Genomic DNA, 19,605 nt, shown 5'->3' on the forward strand with positions numbered 1-19,605 from the left:
ATAAAGGAAACTGATATTTAGGCGCGGCGCGTACGCGGGAATTTGCTGTGGATAGGAGGAGGGAAATATAGTTTCTTTAATTTATTATACCTACTATAAAATATTGACAATTTCTAATACACAAATATAAATTAATTATAAATATTAAATGTATATAATCGCGAGGCATGAATCATTATAAAAAAGAAAAATATCAATTTTTTTAAGCATTTAAAATTTGACATATAAATTTAAATTAAATTTTTTAAGAAAATTTGGAAATTTAGAAATATTACAAATTCATTTTGAAATGTATAAACAAAAGAATTTTTCTCAATATTAATTTGATTGGATCTCAATAAATAAATATAATAATTTTGCTAAAGCATGGTGTGAGAAAATTACTTATTACCAATTTATATTACATTATGTACAATTATCCAAAAAAGATGGACCTCGTCAAATGTGAGGACGAATACAAATATGCAATAAAGCTCTGTTAGAAAGAAATTTCCAATAAGATAATAAATGAAGAAATATTTTAGCCAAAAAATTTAAAATTTTAAACTATTCTTTAAAATTTAGCTATCTTAACACCAATGGTAATGTATTATTTCCTTCTTTCTTCTTTTTTAGTATATATCTTGCTATGTTTGATTTGGAAATGCCTAAAAAAAAATATATAATAATATAAAATCTTACCTGTAAGCAGGGACGTAGCCACGAGAAAGGGAGGCAGGCCTCCCAAAATTATTAGCCCTCAGAAAAAATCTTTGGCCCCAAAATAATTTTCTGACATTGAAAAAAAAATTTAACTGATTATTTTTATATTTTTAAAAAAAATTTAAATATTTATTCAAAAAACATGTCTAGTTTGTAAACTCTTTCTATCCTGTTTTATTTTTACCCAATAATAAATCATCATTCATTCATATTTTATCATTTTTATGTGTGTTTGTGTATAACATTATATAGGCGCTTAATTATCACGTATCACGATTAAATTGTATTTATTTCAATGATTATTATTTTATTTATTTATTATTTTTTTTTTATGTATTATGTTAGTTTATTAAAAATATCATGTAAACTATTTGTAAATTAAAATCTATATAAAACACTGTATAATAAAAAAAATAATAATTAGTATAGTAAATTGTATGTTGGGTGGGAGGAGGTCAAGAAAGAGGGCCGTGGATGGCAAAGCAGTTAGATCTGCATATATCAATAGATATGCGCTGTCAGAGATAGAAGCCTTCCTGTGGGTCACCAGTGATGGCGCGGATTTTTTTACCAAGGGATTTGAAGAAGGTTAGGGCATGATTGCCAAAAAAACCGGTTGTGTCGGATACGATTGGTATGAGATTGCAATTGGTTAGGGAAGTGTATTTATTAATTTTAGAGTTTTCAGCTCGTATGAATGAGTTGTTATTAAAGGAGGGAGCAAATCGGTCGATGCAAGTATAGTCCCATGCTAATGGAATTCTAATGCTCCATGGTATTAATGTCAGCCCATCTGGCCGTATATTATTCTCTGTTGAGAGGCCACAGGGTTCGAGGGTTGCTGGAATTTGAGCTGAGCGTAGAGCATGGAGAAAATCACAATATTATTATTATTATAATATAACCAGTTATTTAAAACAGCGGTGAATATTTTAGAATTATGTAGAAACAATCATTTAGTTCCTATTTCAAATTCAACAAATGTCAAGCAACTTTACAACCTCTACAAACTACTAGTATTACTACATCAGAAATTTCTGAAATTGATTCTGCTCATAGTTAGTATAAATTTCTATTATGTTTTGTTACCTAGCGAGAAATTATTTGACCTGACTTATATGAGCAAAATCTAATTTCTTTAGGATTGGCATTACCTATATATTGTCAAAAAGGTCTTCTAATAATTCAAGTTCAATTCAAATCCCAGGTGACCTTTGCTAGAATAAACCAAAGCAAATCAAATTAAACAATTACGTGAAAATGGAAGGCTAAGATTATTACAAAAATCATGGTATAGAGATCGAGACTGGTTGGAGTACAGTGTAGAAGCTGATGCTGCTTTTTGTTTTCCATGCAGGAAATATTGTGTAGCCCAAGTGATGAATTTCAACAAAAGATTCAGAGATTGGAAAAATGCGTTAGCTGAAAATAAGGGATGGCTAAAACATGAAAGCTCAAATGCTCTTTTAAATTCAATAACAATTTGGCAGGATAAAAATCTAAATATAAATAAGGATACTGAAATAACAACAATTTTGATAAGCTATCCAATTAACCGTAATCGTTACTATAACGAATGACTGATGCGTTTGAGAGGTAATTATATATTTATTTTTAAGAAAAGATTTCTAATACTCTATTGACTGTTAGTTTTCTAATATGATATCTAATTTTCTAAATAAATGATGACTGCTAAGAGGAAAATATTTTTAAGAAAAAATATCTTATACTCTATTGAATGTTAATTTCTAAATGGAAACTATTTTAAGAAAAGATGTCTAATACTGACTGTTAGTTTCTAAATTAATGTTATCTAGTTTTCCAAATTAACTATATCTTACCGATAAAATTTTGTTGTTTATGATAATGATTTTCATTCGTAGTATAAAATTCACCATGACGAGAACTTTATAGACCCTATTAAAATAGATAAAGGAATATAAATTTGATTATTAGTTAGAAATAAACTATGAGATGGAAATAAAACTTTATAAATAATTTTTTCCGATTACAAAGTGAAATTAAAATACATAAGGATAATCTATTATGCCATTATATGTCTTTTACTGATTACATAATATTTACTAAATGTTTACAAAATACCTACAATGCCTAAACGAAAAATTTAACTAAATAAATAATAGTTATTTTGTATATGGAAGATAGTATTACTTTTTCCTTTCTTACCTTTTTCTCCTTCACACTCATAACTATACCTCACTCATACTACAAATTGGTTAGGGCGTAGTTCCACTCATTTTAATAAATATGCATCTGAGTTACAAGATTTGTTGGTATCAAGAAAAAAAATGGCAAAATTATATGAGTGAGCCTAGTTATAGTTCACGTTAGCTCACTTTAGGCAGGTCTATGAACAACGTGCTAGATAAGATAAGAAGAATATAAGGATTATCGTTAAATTTTACAAATTAGAAATTACAATGTTATGTATATTAGATTATCGTTAAATTATTTATTTTTGTAAATTGTATGATTGATTTTTATTTGTCAAGAGATGCTTTATGTTATTTATTACAAGTTACTTTTACATTAAATTTTCACTTTTATAATTTTAGGAAAATAAAATTTTATTTTACTTTAAAATTGGAATTTTATCGGGCTTAATTACTATACCTCTGTTTAATTACCTACCAAATATTTAATTCTGGTCTAATCCAACCCAAGCCAATGCCTACAAGGGAGAAATATTTTTTACACACTTGCGACCGGGTGAGAAAATGGGGCTTATTCGAATCCCTTTTCTTTATTCATATATACTACTCTATTATATTTTTCAAAATCAGTATCCTTTTATCTTTAAAAAGCTTCCAAATTTAGACGTTTTTTTGCGTTCTTTTTCAAATAATGTGTCAAACTCAAATGGTAAAATATATTTAAAATAGTGTATTTTTTATTGTATTTTTTTAGCGATATTTTTTCACATATTGAGCACTTTTTTTAAAAAGTTACCACTTCAATTTAGATAATGATGATGTATTTGTGTACCCTTTTTTAAAAACAATATAAAACACAAACACTCAATTCTTAACCACTAATTGTTATTTTATTATATTTTTCAGAATTGATAATCTTTATAGTTTTAATTTGCATTTTTTGTAATATTAGTAAATCCATTGATCTGATTATTGTTATCAAAAGAAATTATTTTCGCTAGACCAAATTTTATAAAATAAGAAATTAATTAAGAACATTAAAAGTCAGCTTATAAAATAAGATATTTCCTAAATTTATTTCTTAAACGACACTAAACGTAAGCAATATTGGGGAGATGTCTTCTTATCTTCTATATAAAATGTGCTAATTTTTTTAAAAATTAGTAATTGAATTCTCAAGATCTCTATAAAATAAAATAAAATTTAAATCCAGACAGGGCGTGAAAATAAAATATTTTTTATATCCTGACCGGGCCTAAAATTTAAGCCTCTTCTACGAGATAATAATCATATTTATTATATTGTTAAAAAGCCCGATTCAGATCAATTTTTAAAAAATGACCCGATTTCGATTTTACCAAAATAATATTATGTAGGTCTGGAGACTTTGTTTATAGGTGTTAGAAAAGTTTTGACATCTATTTGTCAAATCTTGAGTCTTTCATATTACTTTGGCTAAAAATAGGGCTGTTTTTTTAAAATCGAGATCCACCCAAATTGGGCTTTTTAAGAACATTAATCAAATTCGTTAAATAGGACAAGAACAAAGTATAAAGTAAATAAAAATTTAGTAAGATTTCAAGTATATAAAAAAAAATTCTTCTCCTTAATCTATAAATGCGTTTTCCTATGTTAATTTAATTTTATCTATCGACTTTCCTATCATCTTAATATTATAAAAAAAATTGAGAGAGACTATAACCTAATGTTAAATTAATTTATCCGCCCGGCTGATTAGGACCCCATCCGGCCCAACCAAATCGAGTTCCAAATCGGTTTTAGATTGAAATTTAACTTCTGAAAAGAATTTTTTAACAACGACAGATTTTCGATTTTTGAGCCTATATGATATCCAGAATATATTTATTTTATTTGCCTCATATATTCAACTTAATTAGATAAAATTCCTTTGTTTCGTGCTTTTTTATCTAAATTTTAATAATATGTTTAAAAATTCCAATTCTGATATGAGTGTGTAGGTTTAGACTAATTGTTTTTGGGATATTATTCAAGCCTCTTATATAGGTAAACATTTCACCATACCCTTAATGACTTCCGTTTCCTAGAAAAAGATTGAGGAAATCTCACATATCAAATAAGTTTGGAAGTTCAAGGCTTCCTATCTTCCAGTTAGATCGGGAAAGTGAAGTAGGTATGAAAATTGTTGCAGGATCATTCTGAATGGAAACGTGCACATGTGAAGCCACTCTTTGTCTTAATATTATAAAAAATCAAAACTCTTTATTATATTTAATATAAGGTAATATCACAAAGTTTACCCCCCCCCCTTAGGATTTAATTTATATTTTTTAAAAAAATAAATATTTTATGTCATATAATGTATATATATTATAGAATCGATGGGGATCCATAATTCTTCAATTTTAATACTAAGGGCCATCTTTAAATTTGATCTGCCGATAAATTTCTAGTACTTGTACTCTACAAGTACTAGGGATGTGTAACGGGTGTGGGGGGTAGGTTAAAACCCTGTCCATTGTATACCTTCATAAAGTACCTACTTTATAAATTTAAGACAATTTTGCCCTAAACTTTTTTGATTATCAATTACCCTTGGGTTAAAACTGCACTTAAAACTTACCATTATTTTTTTTCCAATAACCTTTTATAATTGATAAGAAAAAAAATATAGAATTCTCATTTTTATTTATTTATTAATTTTCATAAATTTGGTGGTCTATGTGTAATTTGGTTGGTATAATTTATTAATATAAAATTATAATATTAATTTTACGTGATTTTAAGATAACCCCCATATAGTAATAGGTTCTTAGAGTCGTGAAAATTTGTTAATAATCTTTTTGATTTATAAAATTTCCTTTTTAAGTATTTATTAGTTTTATTATTAAATATTCCCATTTTAAATTTTTTAAGAAGTTTTATTCTTTGATGTTATTAGTGAGAATGTTTCACAAAATCTTTTAAATAAAAAAAAATATTTTTATTAAATATTATTATAGAAAATAAATTTATGGTAAACATTCATACATACTAATTCTCTTTATATCATTTTATAAGTTGTTGGATGCCGAAACTTTCATATTTAAAACATTAACATTAAGATATACATTTCTAAAATTAATCATTCATAGTGCATTTCTTTAAATCATAAAAGAATTGCATAATATATTTTGCAAGCACCAGTTTTTATACAGTTTTTATTCAAATTATTTAGAATTTTACATTGTTTAAAATGCTTATTTATATACCAACTTTGATAGCACTTATTCATTTAGGAGTGCTAAAAATATTTTTTTTAATTTCTAAACTTGTCAAATATTTTAAATAGTTAATATTTTAGAAAGTCTCAAATTATACGAAGGCGCACTAAGTACGTTTTTACCACTCACCAGCGATGCCACACACTCGTGTAAAACAACTAGATTTTATTTTACCCTAATTTTATTTCTCATATTTCATTTATATATATGCATATATAATATAGGGATACGAACCCGGCAAAATTTTAGCCTGTGTTCGGTTCGGTTTAAAGTAAGAAATAAATAGGTGGGTTCGGTTTGGGTTTGGTTCAGGAAAATATTTTTAAACCCGGGTTTGGTTCCGGATTCAACTCGGGTTTAAGAATTTTTGAATTGATAAACAAAAAAATTTATATTTGAATCATAATTAAAAAACTAGATATAAATTTGGTATAAAATATATTTTTTTTATTTTATTTATTAACAAAATATAGTTAAAAATACAAAAGTTTACAAAAACTGCCCTACATTTTTTGTTAAACAATTTTTAAGTTAATTTGAATTCTTTAAATTAACAATATCTAATATTATAATTTTTACTTTGACTTGTTCACTTTCATTTTCCTCTAATTAATAATCTTTGAGAATAAGTTAAAAATTAAAAATAAATGGCGTAAATGAATTTAATTGTTTAAAATTTATAAACTCCAATAGGTTTGAGATTAAATTTAAAAAATTTTAAAAATGGCATAAATGAATTAAGTTGTTTAAAATTTATTAACACATCACTTTATTGGAAATTTAAAAATATTATAAAATCTCAATTAAATTATTAATATTTACATTTACAATTATACAAATATCTTAATATATGATTTTAAGCAATACATTGAACCCGGTTGAACCCAGGTTCAAATAAAATTCCCGGGTAAGGTTCGGGGTTTTGAAAATTTTATAAAAGGGGTTCAGGTTCGGCGGGTTCAGATTTTTTCAAAAACCCGGGTTTTCTTCTCCGGGTTCGGGTTTGGTTCGAATGTTTATATATCGTCCGCTTAATTCAAAATTGATTTTGCAGGAAAAAGAATTTTGGAAGAAATTTAAAAAACCATGCATTCGTTACACTAATTAGAATTATATTTTATTACATAAAAAACATTAAAATGAACTTTTGAGAGATGAGTTTAATTTATTTTTTTCAATGTAAAGAAGTGGAATGGACATTAATATTGCTTATAAATTGAGCACTAGAGTTTAGTATTGTACTTCTTTTGAAATAAATCTTTTAAATAAAGTGACATTTTCTAAATAAAAAAAATGGTTAACACACAAACTATTTTTTGGTTTTTAAGGACATTTAAAAAACATTATTTGAAATAAAACGGAAGCGAATCAATTTGTAAGCACTATGAAGAAATTTTTTTGATTTAATCATGAGAAAAAATTCCTAATATTATAATAAAGCGTTTTATCTTTTAAAACGTTTTAAGGGACTGGATCCCAGAAATCATATATTTTTTACTACTTATATTATTTCGCACAGAATAAAAACTAAAACACTCAGAATTTTATTTACTAAATTGCTCAGAATTAAAAAAATAAGTAAAGCTAAGGATTTATACTGAATTTCACAGATATTTTTATTAAAATCAAAGACGCTTTTAAAGTTAAAAATTTTTTTAACGAATTTCTCAGAAGAAATAATAAATCGCTTACAAATTTTTGTTATAAAGTATTTTAAGTTAATTAAATGAATGAATTTCTGAGTTTTATTAATCTATGCTTTTGTTATTTTTAGTATAATATAACAACATGGGTATCAAATAAAAGCTAATAAAAAGATTAATTAATTATATTGAAACTCATCTCTTCAGAGTGGGTATGGTAGGCTTTTATTATAAATATCCAAATATAATATATCGAAATGGGTATCTAATGAAAGGTAAAGGAGATCTATTAACATTGATACTCATCCCTCTACGTCTTCAGGGGCTAATGCAGTGGGTTAAAAATCTTACCATAATATATCGAAAAGTATGAATTGATTATATGATTAATTAGAGCTCTATTATTTAATGTGGAGAGAGACGGCCTTAGTTTTTTGATTACCTCCGGCCTAGGCCCACAGTAAAAAAATATTTTAAGCAGAGGAAAAAGTTCCCAAGCCCATGATAAGTTTCAAAAAATTTTCCTAAGTCTGGCCTAGGCCCATATCTAAAAATTTAATTTATTGTATTTAATGGAAATAAACAATATTTAAGTGAATTTAGGGAAACATTTGTTTATAATACTGAAATTTATTATTATAGAAGAGAAAAAAATTTACAATATTTTTTAAAGTTAGCAACTATTTTAAATAAATTTAATTAAAAATTTAACTCCCAAGCTGATTAAAAAAGATTAAAAACTCAGGCCCCAGGCCCGCTAGAAAATATAATATTAGGCCCATGTTCAGCCCATAGGGCACCGACCTTTCCATGAAGGTCTCTGGGTGTGGAGAAAATTTCTAACATAATATTTAAATATTAATATATTATAAAAGTACATATAAAGATCTACTGATAACATTGTAATTTTTATTCATCACTATAAATTTAGAGGCATTCTGACTTTCCTACATTTTGAACATGGGTATATGTGAAACATTTACTGATGTAAACAATAAATATCACTCCGGTTTTAGGGTGAATTAATCTGGGTTATTGGGATTTATAATATATTAACATGGTTCTCAAATTAAAGCGAATAAATTTGTCTTATATATTATTTATCATTCTAAGTCTTGCAGGGTTGCAATTTTTAATTTTTTACATAATTATAATATGAGTTTCAAAAGTATCACAAGCAATAAATTTATTTTAAATGTTCATAAACTTTTTATTATAGACATATATTTTTTTAATAATTTTAATTATATATCAGTAATTTTACAAAATAAAATATATAGTGATATTCGAAATAAGCAAGGCTTTTTAATCTTTTGTTACCTGAGGCAGTTTGCAATATTTTAATCTAATGGTTTCTCCCATTAGATATTATTCCATCTACCAATCTCAAACTCGAATTGGACAACAATGAGCTCAGCTATGCTCTATGTATCAGGCTCAACATTCCCTTTTTATTACCCTATAAATGCAGCAAATGTCATACGGATGATAACAATATGGCGCTGCATCCTTTACATTGCAATCGTAATCCCGGTCGGCAAACTTGACACTTGAAATGCAATCAAATCATATCACTTGCACTTAGGCCAGCTGGTTTTCCTACCTCAATGGAGCCTTCTGGCTTATTTTCCGATAGTAGGCATCCTGATGGGGTCACACGTATCCCATGGTCTCAAGGAAAGTTTCTAACATGGGATTTCTTTTGTCTGGACACTAACTCCCCCTCTAATTTTAACAAGGATGCTCTGAACAGATTTCAAAATTTTAAGATCGGCAAATACAGCGCTGATTTCTCAAATTACATATTCATACCCATCATTTGCTCCACCCTAACTACATATGGTGATTTAGCTAAAAACATTTTTAAAGATGTTGGCCGCCTAATCAGAAAAAATTCTGGGGAGCCTCGCTAAGGTTTTAATTTAGGCAGAGGATCGCAATAGCCATTCTTAAGGCTAATTATGTTTGTTTTATTAATTCGATCTCTCCTGATGATTAGGTGAAGGAGATTTTGAATAATTTTGCTGCTTTCGCTTTTATTTATTTTGTATTTTACATTATTTTATGATTTATGCCTCAATATTGTCCTTTTGTTATTATGATTTTTTTTTTCGTAATCGTTTACTATACATCATAACCATTTATTTATTATCAAAACTAACTATATTTAAATATTTATAAATGATGTTATAAAAAAAATGGAAATTTAATTTTTCATGGATTTAAAGTATTTTAATCACACTGTCTTAAACTCTACGAAAAAATAATAGAAATAAGGTTAAGAGACATAATCGAAATAGGAGAGACACAGTTTGGCTTTATGCCTGGAAGATCAACAACCGATGCTATCCATGCAATTAGGCAAATGAGTGAAAAATACAGGGAAAAGAACAAAAAGCTACACATGGTCTTTTTCGATCTAGAAAAGGCCTTCGATAGAATCCCAAGAATACTTATCTGGTGGGCGCTACGCCACAAAAAAGTTCCCGAAAAATATATAAGAATAATACAGGATATGTATATGGGACATACAACAATGGTCCGTAGCACAACAGGTACTTCAGCAGGCTTCACAATAGTCGAAGGAGTTCATCAAGGGTCGGCTCTCAGCCCACTTCTCTTCATTACAGTAATAGATGTATTAGCACAGTCTATACCTCAAACAGTCCCCTGGAATATGATATTTGCAGATGATATTGTGATACTTGCCGAATCCAAGGATGAAATGAGAGAAAGGTTAGTGAATTGGATAAATATCCTAGAAACGCACGGATTAAAAGTAAATAGAGAAAAGACGGAGTATATGGTGATAGGAGGAGATGAAACAGAGAGCATTGATATGAATGAATGGCAGATATCGGCAATGGAAAGCTGCAAATATTTGGGCTCCACTATACAAACAAACGGCACAATAGAGAAAGAGATAAAGAGTAAAATTAATCAAGGTTGGTTAAAGTGGAGATCTTTATCTGGAGTGCTCTTTGACAAAAGAATCCCACACAAATTGAAGGGAAAAATCTACAGTTCCATAGTACAACCAACTATTCTATATAGTTCGGAAACATGGCCAACCAAAGAATCAGACGAGAGAAGTCTACAAACTATGGAGATGAGAATGCTGAGGATGATTGCTGGGGTAACAAGAAAGGATAAGGTGCGCAGTACAAGAATACTAAATAGTTTAAAGGTAGTGCCCATTAAGACTAAGTTAATGGTAAACAGACTTAGGTGGTATGGGCACACAATGAGAAGGCCTATGAACTACATAGGAAATAAAGTTGAAAGTTTGGAAGTGATGGGCAAACGTAAAAGAGGAAGGCCAAAACTTCAATGGGGCCATAAAGTTAGAGCCAATATAAAGAAGTATAAAATAGATAAAAGAGATTGTATGAATAACATAAAGTGGAGAGAGATGTTGAAGGAGTTTACCACCAGAAAAGGTGAAAGCTAAAGAGAAAAAAAAAAAAAAATACGTTCAATTTTCATATCTTTTAAAAAAGGTTTTAGAAGTTATAAATATAAAATCCTGAATGTTTAATTCACCACATTTTTATTAAGCCAAAACCATCTTTACAATTCAAAAGATTCACTTTTTAAAATAGGCCTGTTTTAACCATTATAATTTTTATATAGACGAACTAGTAACGACTACGACAACGGGGGAGGAAGAGTTAGACGTAATACCGACATTGAAGTTAGATGGTGCACAAATCCATGTGAACAGGAAGGGGCTGATACTTTTTTGAAATTTTTAAATCGTATACAAATTCTTAAAATCTATAGTATACTAAGAAAAAATATTTCTGAACAATTAAGTGACTAGTCCTGAGCTTTTTATATATTTTTCTGAGCGATTCATAATCTGAGCGCTTCAGTTTAATATCTAAGAAATTTATGATTAATATATGTATTTGCCTTTCATAAGGTAGGACAATTTTTAAAATAATATTGAATGTTTTACCTAAAAATGTGTGAGAATTAGTGTTGTTAAACGGCTCGATTTGAGCCAATTTTTAAAAACGGCTCACTCATGATTTTATTCCAAAAAATATTACGCAAAGCATGAAGATTTTGGATATAGATGCCATATAGGTTTAAACATCTTTTCGCGAAATCTCGAGGTTTAAGCAATATTTTTCTGGCTAAAATATAGAGTAAGCCGTTTTTAAAAATGGGATCAAATCAAGCCGTTTAACAACACTTGTGAGCATATATATTCCCATATTGTGGCATAAAACTTAATATAGATCAAGTGTCAAATTAGTGTCAAAAAAATATATGCAGACAAAAAAATTTAATTAGATAAAACTTAAATTTGTAATTGCATTTAATTAAAGGAGAATTAGGTATATATTGGTGTTTATATTCAATTTCCTTTAAAATATAATGAATAAGGATACATGGATATTTGTCACAAGAGGATTTGAAGTGTTTTGCCGAAAACTATCACTTTGACCTCGGAGTTTTTCTTAAAAAGATAACAGCTCAAATTTTGAAAAAAATAATAAAATAAAAACGCCTTAATGTTAACGGATTTTCTCTTGTAAGCGTCTGAAGATTGAGCCAAATTAGCCGACATTTAGCCATTACCCAACTATAGTTGCGATTATACCTACAAAATTATGAATATAATGAAATAATTGAATTATTTATATTTCGAATCGGATAATGATTGGTTTTCGTACGAAATAAATAATTCCCTATATTTGTATTCATCTAATTCAATAATCATTTGCCGAATAATAATAATATAACCATTATTTGATTTAATTATCCGAATATTGATTCTATTCGAAAATCATTTTTTTTTATTTTCAAAAGTGAAAATATGGAAAAAATTGAATTAATAAATTATAAAAAATAATTCATAAATGTGGAAATAAATGAAAAGTTCTACAAGGAATATGTTAAATACTTACAGATTGATTTTCAAATATTTACCAATATTTATAAATAATACAAATAATTTTATCGAATAATTTGATCAAAAATATTTGTATCCGAATAAATTTTTAAAGAGAATAATTTTATTCTATTTCTTAAGAAACTAATCAAATAGCGAATAATTTAATTTATATATTGTTAAGATTATGATTTTACATAAGGATATTATTGATTTTAAACAGAGCTATGAATCCGAACCCTGAATCAGAACCCTACAAACCCTGATATTTTATTTCAGAACTTTTGAACCTTTTTTTACATTCATGGTTCAGGGTTTAAGAATTTTTTTAAAATTTTATTTTTTTTTTCTATATTTTTATTTTATTTTAAATATTTGGGATAAATCTCTAGTTGGCAACTCCGTTGCATTCCTTAAATCGTAGAGCCAACCAGAGGACCATTCTCTACTCTTTTCCATTTCCGAAGGTAGTGGATACGAATTTCTTGAGGCTTTCCCATCCCGAAACCTTGACCAGCTCCTAAGCAATGATGAGCTACATCACGCCATCGTTCTTAGACTGAATTGCGATATGGTAATACCTTATCACTGTATCCTCTGTCAAACTTCAGTCAACTACAAAGGTCGTCACTCTCTACACTGCAAGCGCTATAGAGGCAGATTCATTAGGCATTCAAATTGCAATGATACCATTGCCAGGGCCTTAAAATCCGCCGGCATCCCATCAACCCTCGAACCTACTGGCCTTTACAATTCCGATGGTAAGTGGCCCGATGGTTCGACTATGATCCCTTGGAAGAGGAGGGAATTCCTAACTTGGGATTTCTCATATCGATCCTCTTGCCCCTTCCAATATAAATAGAGATGCCATACTAGATGCAGAGGCGAATAAACTAGCTAAATATTCGCCATCTCTTCCCGCCAATTATACATTTCTACCATTAATCGCCACTACTCTAACGTCGTTCGGCTCTCATGCCCTAGACTTCTTTAAAAAGCTGGGAAAACGGATCTCTTCTAGGACCGAGGATCCCAACGAGGGATTCTACCTACGCCAACGATTAGCCATAAACATAGTAAAATATAATTATCTCAGTTTTATTTTTTCAATATCCGAAACCTCGTAATTGAACATCCTATGCATAGTATAGACTTTGGCCATTTTGTTGCCTATTATAATGTTCGCGCTAAAAGGGAACTTGAATCTCAATCAATAAAAAAATAGCAAGAATAAATGACTTTATATAATTGTGATTTACTAATATTATATTTTTTTACTATTATTATAACATACCTTGATATAAATTGTCGATATAACGAAATTATAATACTTTAATCATCTTGTAATTAAATGTAAAATAGGCCGAATTATTTAATTTAATAAAATGTTAAAAAATATATATTAAATATTTAAAACATAATTGTTTTATTATAGTGATAAATATTTTTATGGTTGAATTCAAAATATAAAAGAATTAATATAATTAGGTTTATCTAAAGATTTTCAAAATTTAAAAATATTCCTTACTTTTCTTTCTTCTTTTCTCTTTTTCTTTCTTTCTTTCTCTCTATCCAACGAATCTAGGAAAGAATATAAATTCACAACTGGTAGTTAACGGCGAAACAATAGTTAAAACTCAGGTGTAGGGAGAAATACAACTTCGATTGGTAGTAACAAAGTTTAACCATGGGTTTTCGCTGCTTTTATGATTGCACTTCCAATAATTATTAGGATAAAATTTGAGGAGAACATGACAAATAAACGGAAATATTTATTGATTAAACATAGCAACGTTTTTAATGGAAAGCGCAGTATGATCATAAATTTCAAAAAGCTTTTAGATAAGAAGAGTAACTTTGCCATTATGAAAACCTATTGAAATGGGGAGTTGAAGAGGTTAGTAAAAATGGGGGCGTTAGTCAAAGTAAACCCTAAAGAACCATTTTAAGTGCCAGTGGCCCCTACACTTTCTGAGTGATGGAAGCAGGATACCTCTCAGAAAGATACCCCCCCCCCTTCGAAAAAATGATTATTTATTTTTTTGTGACACCCATAAATTTCAAAAATAATTTTTATTGCATCAATCTTTAATATATAATATAAATAAAATTTAAAATAATATATACTTTAAAAATATTATTTTTTAATTAATAATTTAGACAAATTAGAGGAATAGAAAGCGAAGAATTTATAATTATCAATATTTAATTGTTTAAATAAATTTTCTTCCATTGATAAAATGGTTAAATTATTAAGAAATGGATCTTTCATGGTACTACGAAGGTCTTGTTTTAATTAATTTAATTTTACTCATGACCCTTTCGGTAATACATGAGGTAGTAGGAATGGTTAATTAATATTTATATATAATTGTTAAATTAGGGAAAGCAGAAAAATTTTAAAGTAGACGATATAGTTTTTCCAATCTGAATTATATATCTCAGAATTATCAACATCAGAAGAAGCTAAATAATGTATTAGTAAAAATATTTTAATTAAATAAATTTACGATTCTCAGAATCTGACAAATCTTTAGATTCTTTACTCTGGTCACGTGTAATAATTACATCCCCCGTTAGCCATCTTATTATAAGATAAGTATAAACAATTAGATATTTAATAAAAAATTACTTTGATATTCGTCTAATTTTAAGAAATATTCTTAAAAGCTAATATTTCAAAGCTTTTCTTTATATCGTTAAAATTGGGTCCATTATGTCTTATTCTAATGTGGTCTGTCATTTTATCCATCTCTTATATTATGCCATGTGCAATTATTAAGCATTTGTATTGGTTAATATCTTTTGGCATATTTTAAGATTGGGAAAAAATTTTTATGACAACAAATCTAGGAATACAACCTAATTTGCTAAACATCGACCAAAGTTTATTAAAATGTAATTATAAGACGCCCCACTTATCATTTAATATGTATTAACGGAATCGCGAGGTACTTATCAAATGTAAAATGTGCCCAAAAAGTATTACATCGAGTCCGATATCATAAACCTGAATTTTGTTATGGATGGGTGTAGTAAAACAAATAAAGAATTTTTTTTAAAGTACCCCCGCTCAAATTTTTAGAAGCAGTTGCTTCGGACCCCCACCGTTGTAGGGGCCACTGATAAGTGCATACTCTACTGTTAATGTGTGGAAGACTGGTGCTACCATTTGGATATGCGCTGATTTAAGCCATTAATGCATCACTGGTAAATGACCATCATATAATTCTAACGTTGGATAATTTGTTAGCAAAGATTTGTTGAGGGCAGAATTCAATATTGGATCTTAGGTATTCGAACTTCAAATAGGGATTCAGGAGGAATCACTAAGCCATTTTAATTACACTAGGATGTCTTTTAGATCATCTAGAATACCCACAAATTTTAAATTTGTATAAATAATAAATTATTAAAATTGATGTTAATGACAGGTGTGTATTTGGATGATAACATCATCAGGGGGAAGGACGATAATAATTATCTGCAAACGCAGATAGAGGATAACAAAAGGGGGAGCCATAGTTTAAGTAGACAAGCTAAACATATTGAAGGTTTTGTAAATATTTTATCCTTTAAAATTAAAAAATTGGCAATCTGCTCTTCCAATGAAAAAATAGGCTATCCGAGAAGCTCCTAGACCTCTCCATAAGAGATATCCATATACATTGATTTAGTTAACCAACCAAGATCTTTTCTATATAATTAACACGTAATTATCGCTTCGTTACACAGGATTACAAAATGGTTCATCGCTCCGTTTCACTGAATTACAAAATGGTTCTTAGGTCAACTAAAAGAGAAAATGCGACCTTTGTGGAATTTTAAAAAAAGATAACGTCAGCAAAATGCTTAGTCTCATATCTTTATTATAATTAATTTATGAATGTGATGCCTCGAATGTAATTCTTCCAGTATTACTGCATGAATTAAGAAATGTAACGACAAAACCAATAGCCTTCGCCTTATGCAGATTATTGAACTTGGCAAAGATTGATAAGGAAGCTCTTCTTTTGGAATGGAAGAGTTTCACAGATATTTGTAGGGAAGAAAGTTTATTTTAAAGATCACAAACCCTTGGAGTAGCTATTAGGAAGTAATCTATATCTGATTAAGATTGTTAATAATCGACTCTCAAGATGATCCTGGAAGATGACTAATTATATTTTTAAAATTACATAAAAAGAGAAGTGATAACTTTCCTAACAGATGCACTATCCAGTTTACTTATAAAGATAACCGAAACAAATAATAAGCAAGTCATGTTCCATAAATCTTAACATTGACGATAACTGAAAGATCTGACCCATAAAAATATGATAATAAATAAAGTCAGAAATTACATGAATTGATCTAGGTTGGGATTTGACAGTAATTCGGATTCAGTGCAACTTTTTGCAAGGAGCAAAATGTTAAGATAAGGCATATTAGAATGGAATGATAAACGATTCATCCCAAATTTTTTACAGAAATTGAAATATCTTCATACGGTATGGGTCATTGAAACAATGAAGTTGATATTCTAGTTTTATTGGTGGCAAAATTTCTATCGAGATGTGGAGAATCATGTTAATTAGTATCATATGTCAAACAACACACCCTCGGATTGCAGAAATGGCAATACTCTAAAGATATTCCAGACAATTTGTGAAATCGATTTTGAGGGACTCGTTGTTTTGTTTTATTGATTAGGGGTGGATTAACTAATAGTTTAACTACGTGAAAGCTGAGTTATCGAAATTAAGGCAGCTGAAAATTTAAATTAATTACATTTTTAAGAAGTTTATTTGGAATTTGGAATACATAGAGAGCTGGTTTCCGACAATGGAACACAATTGATCTCGCCGGATTTTCAAAATTTCTATAAACAAGAGTGTACAACTGTTTTAAGTAATGCCATACCATCCTTAATCTAATAAATGGGTTGAACGAACTATTCAAATACAGAAAGGGAAATATTGTTCATCTAAAGAGAGGATGAATGAGCAAAGAATAATGTATGAAATCTTGAGATCCTTAAGAATTAGAGCCCTGCAAACGACCGAGCATAACTTTTTGTTCCAGCCACAGTAGAGCCAACTAAAAATATTTAATAAATTTCACCCAGATTTATTTTTTCTTTAGTCTCAAATTCTTGCTAATCTTTCAGAAATTATTTTTAAATTTGTATCCATTCTATAAATAATTTTATAAATGTATAAATCTGAAGTTGTTTATTATATAGATTTTAGAGAAAACAGAAATTATCGACGGGAATATTTCATAACTAACAGATTAATATTCTAGATTTTATGTTGGCTAAATGTAGAATATACTATATTACCTGATAGATATTAATGTATGTAAATAATAGAGTTTTAAATTCAGATAATTTTAATTTGGGAAATGGAAATATGTACCTGAATAAGTGAAATGTGTTAGAAGAAAAATGACATTCGATGAAATAAAATGGATTATTGAGGATATTTCTAAAATTTAATTTTTGGACCTCTGGTCGGACTGCCTCTTATAGCTTAAGTTGAGCATAAACCTAAGAATATGGTTTTCAATGTCTGATCCTGACTCGAGTCTCAGGTCTGGTCGGGTTTTGGACAGCTCTATGGCCCTATATAGGATAAACGTTCACAGCACTACCGGGAGATCTTCGGGCCAAATTAATGTCAAGAAATTTTAAAACAAAATTCGATTGGCTGAGATCTAATTCCATACAATAGATAGAAGAGAGTAAGAACAAAGGTGAAGAGTAGGACGATAGAAATGCAAAACAAAAATTTCAAAAGGAACAACCCGTTTAGAAAAGAAATGAATTAAACCCAAAATGGAGGTAAGGGTCCATAAGCAGGGTTGCCAGGTCAAAATTATCAAGTTACTAGAGAAATTTAGTATTTGCGGGAGAAATATGAAAATTGCGGTAGAAATATAAAAATTGCTAAAATAAATTTTTTGCGGGCCTGCTGGAAATTATCCGCCTATTATTTTTTATAATTAGTTTATATAAATATAATATCGATAACTATTTTTCAAAATAAAATAACATCTTAATATATTAATTTATAAAAAAAATCAACGATCCTTTTTAAATATAAAAGGATGAAAACAAGATATTTTATAAAAAAACAAACGATTTTAATTTTACAATGGAAAAATATATTTTATGCGAATGTCCCGCAAAACATCCTCAATTGGAAATCTACCTTGTGTGTGTATAACATTATAGGGATAGGCGCTTAATTAACATATCACGTTTAAATACATAATAAGGTAATATTGTACTCATTTCAATGATAATTATTTTATTTATTATTGTTCAATCACATTATTATAATCAGTGCAGGAGAGTGTATCTACATCCATTGCAAAACAAAAATATTCTCCAAAAATAAGAAATAATACATATGCAACTACAGTTGTGACAATTGTAATCACTTATCTTGTAGTACAACATTCACAGAGCTATTTATCATTAATGTGCCTAGAATCTTTCCCCATAATATTCAACGACTCCAAGATAAATGAAAACTTTACTTGTAGAACAAAAATGAGCAAGGATATCATCACTGTTTTAGAACCTAAATTCAGGAGGTCAATTCTTGACAATTTGAAAGATGTGCAGTTCTAACAGATGCATCTAATAAGGGAAATATTAAAATATTTCCCTTGATCCTCCGCTATTTCAACAAAATTAAGAACGTTTCAAGAAAACTATTAAATTTTTTCCCCTTAAATAGTGAAAAATCTAAAGACATAGTTAACCATATAATGGTAAATATAGCAGATTCGGTATTATCAATAAATTGCATGTGAGCTTTCTGATCTGATAATGCCTCAGTGATTTGGAAAAAACCAGAGTGTATTTACAGAATTGAGTCAGCACAATTTTGGTTGCGATAATTACCCGCCATCGATAGAATCTTAAAATGTTATAAACCTTTAAAAATATA

Source organism: Gordionus sp. m RMFG-2023, chromosome 2 (assembly GCF_954871325.1).
Source record: "Gordionus sp. m RMFG-2023 chromosome 2, tfGorSpeb1-WG-v2, whole genome shotgun sequence".
Classification (NCBI taxonomy): domain Eukaryota; kingdom Metazoa; phylum Nematomorpha; class Gordioida; order Chordodea; family Parachordodidae; genus Gordionus; species Gordionus sp. m RMFG-2023.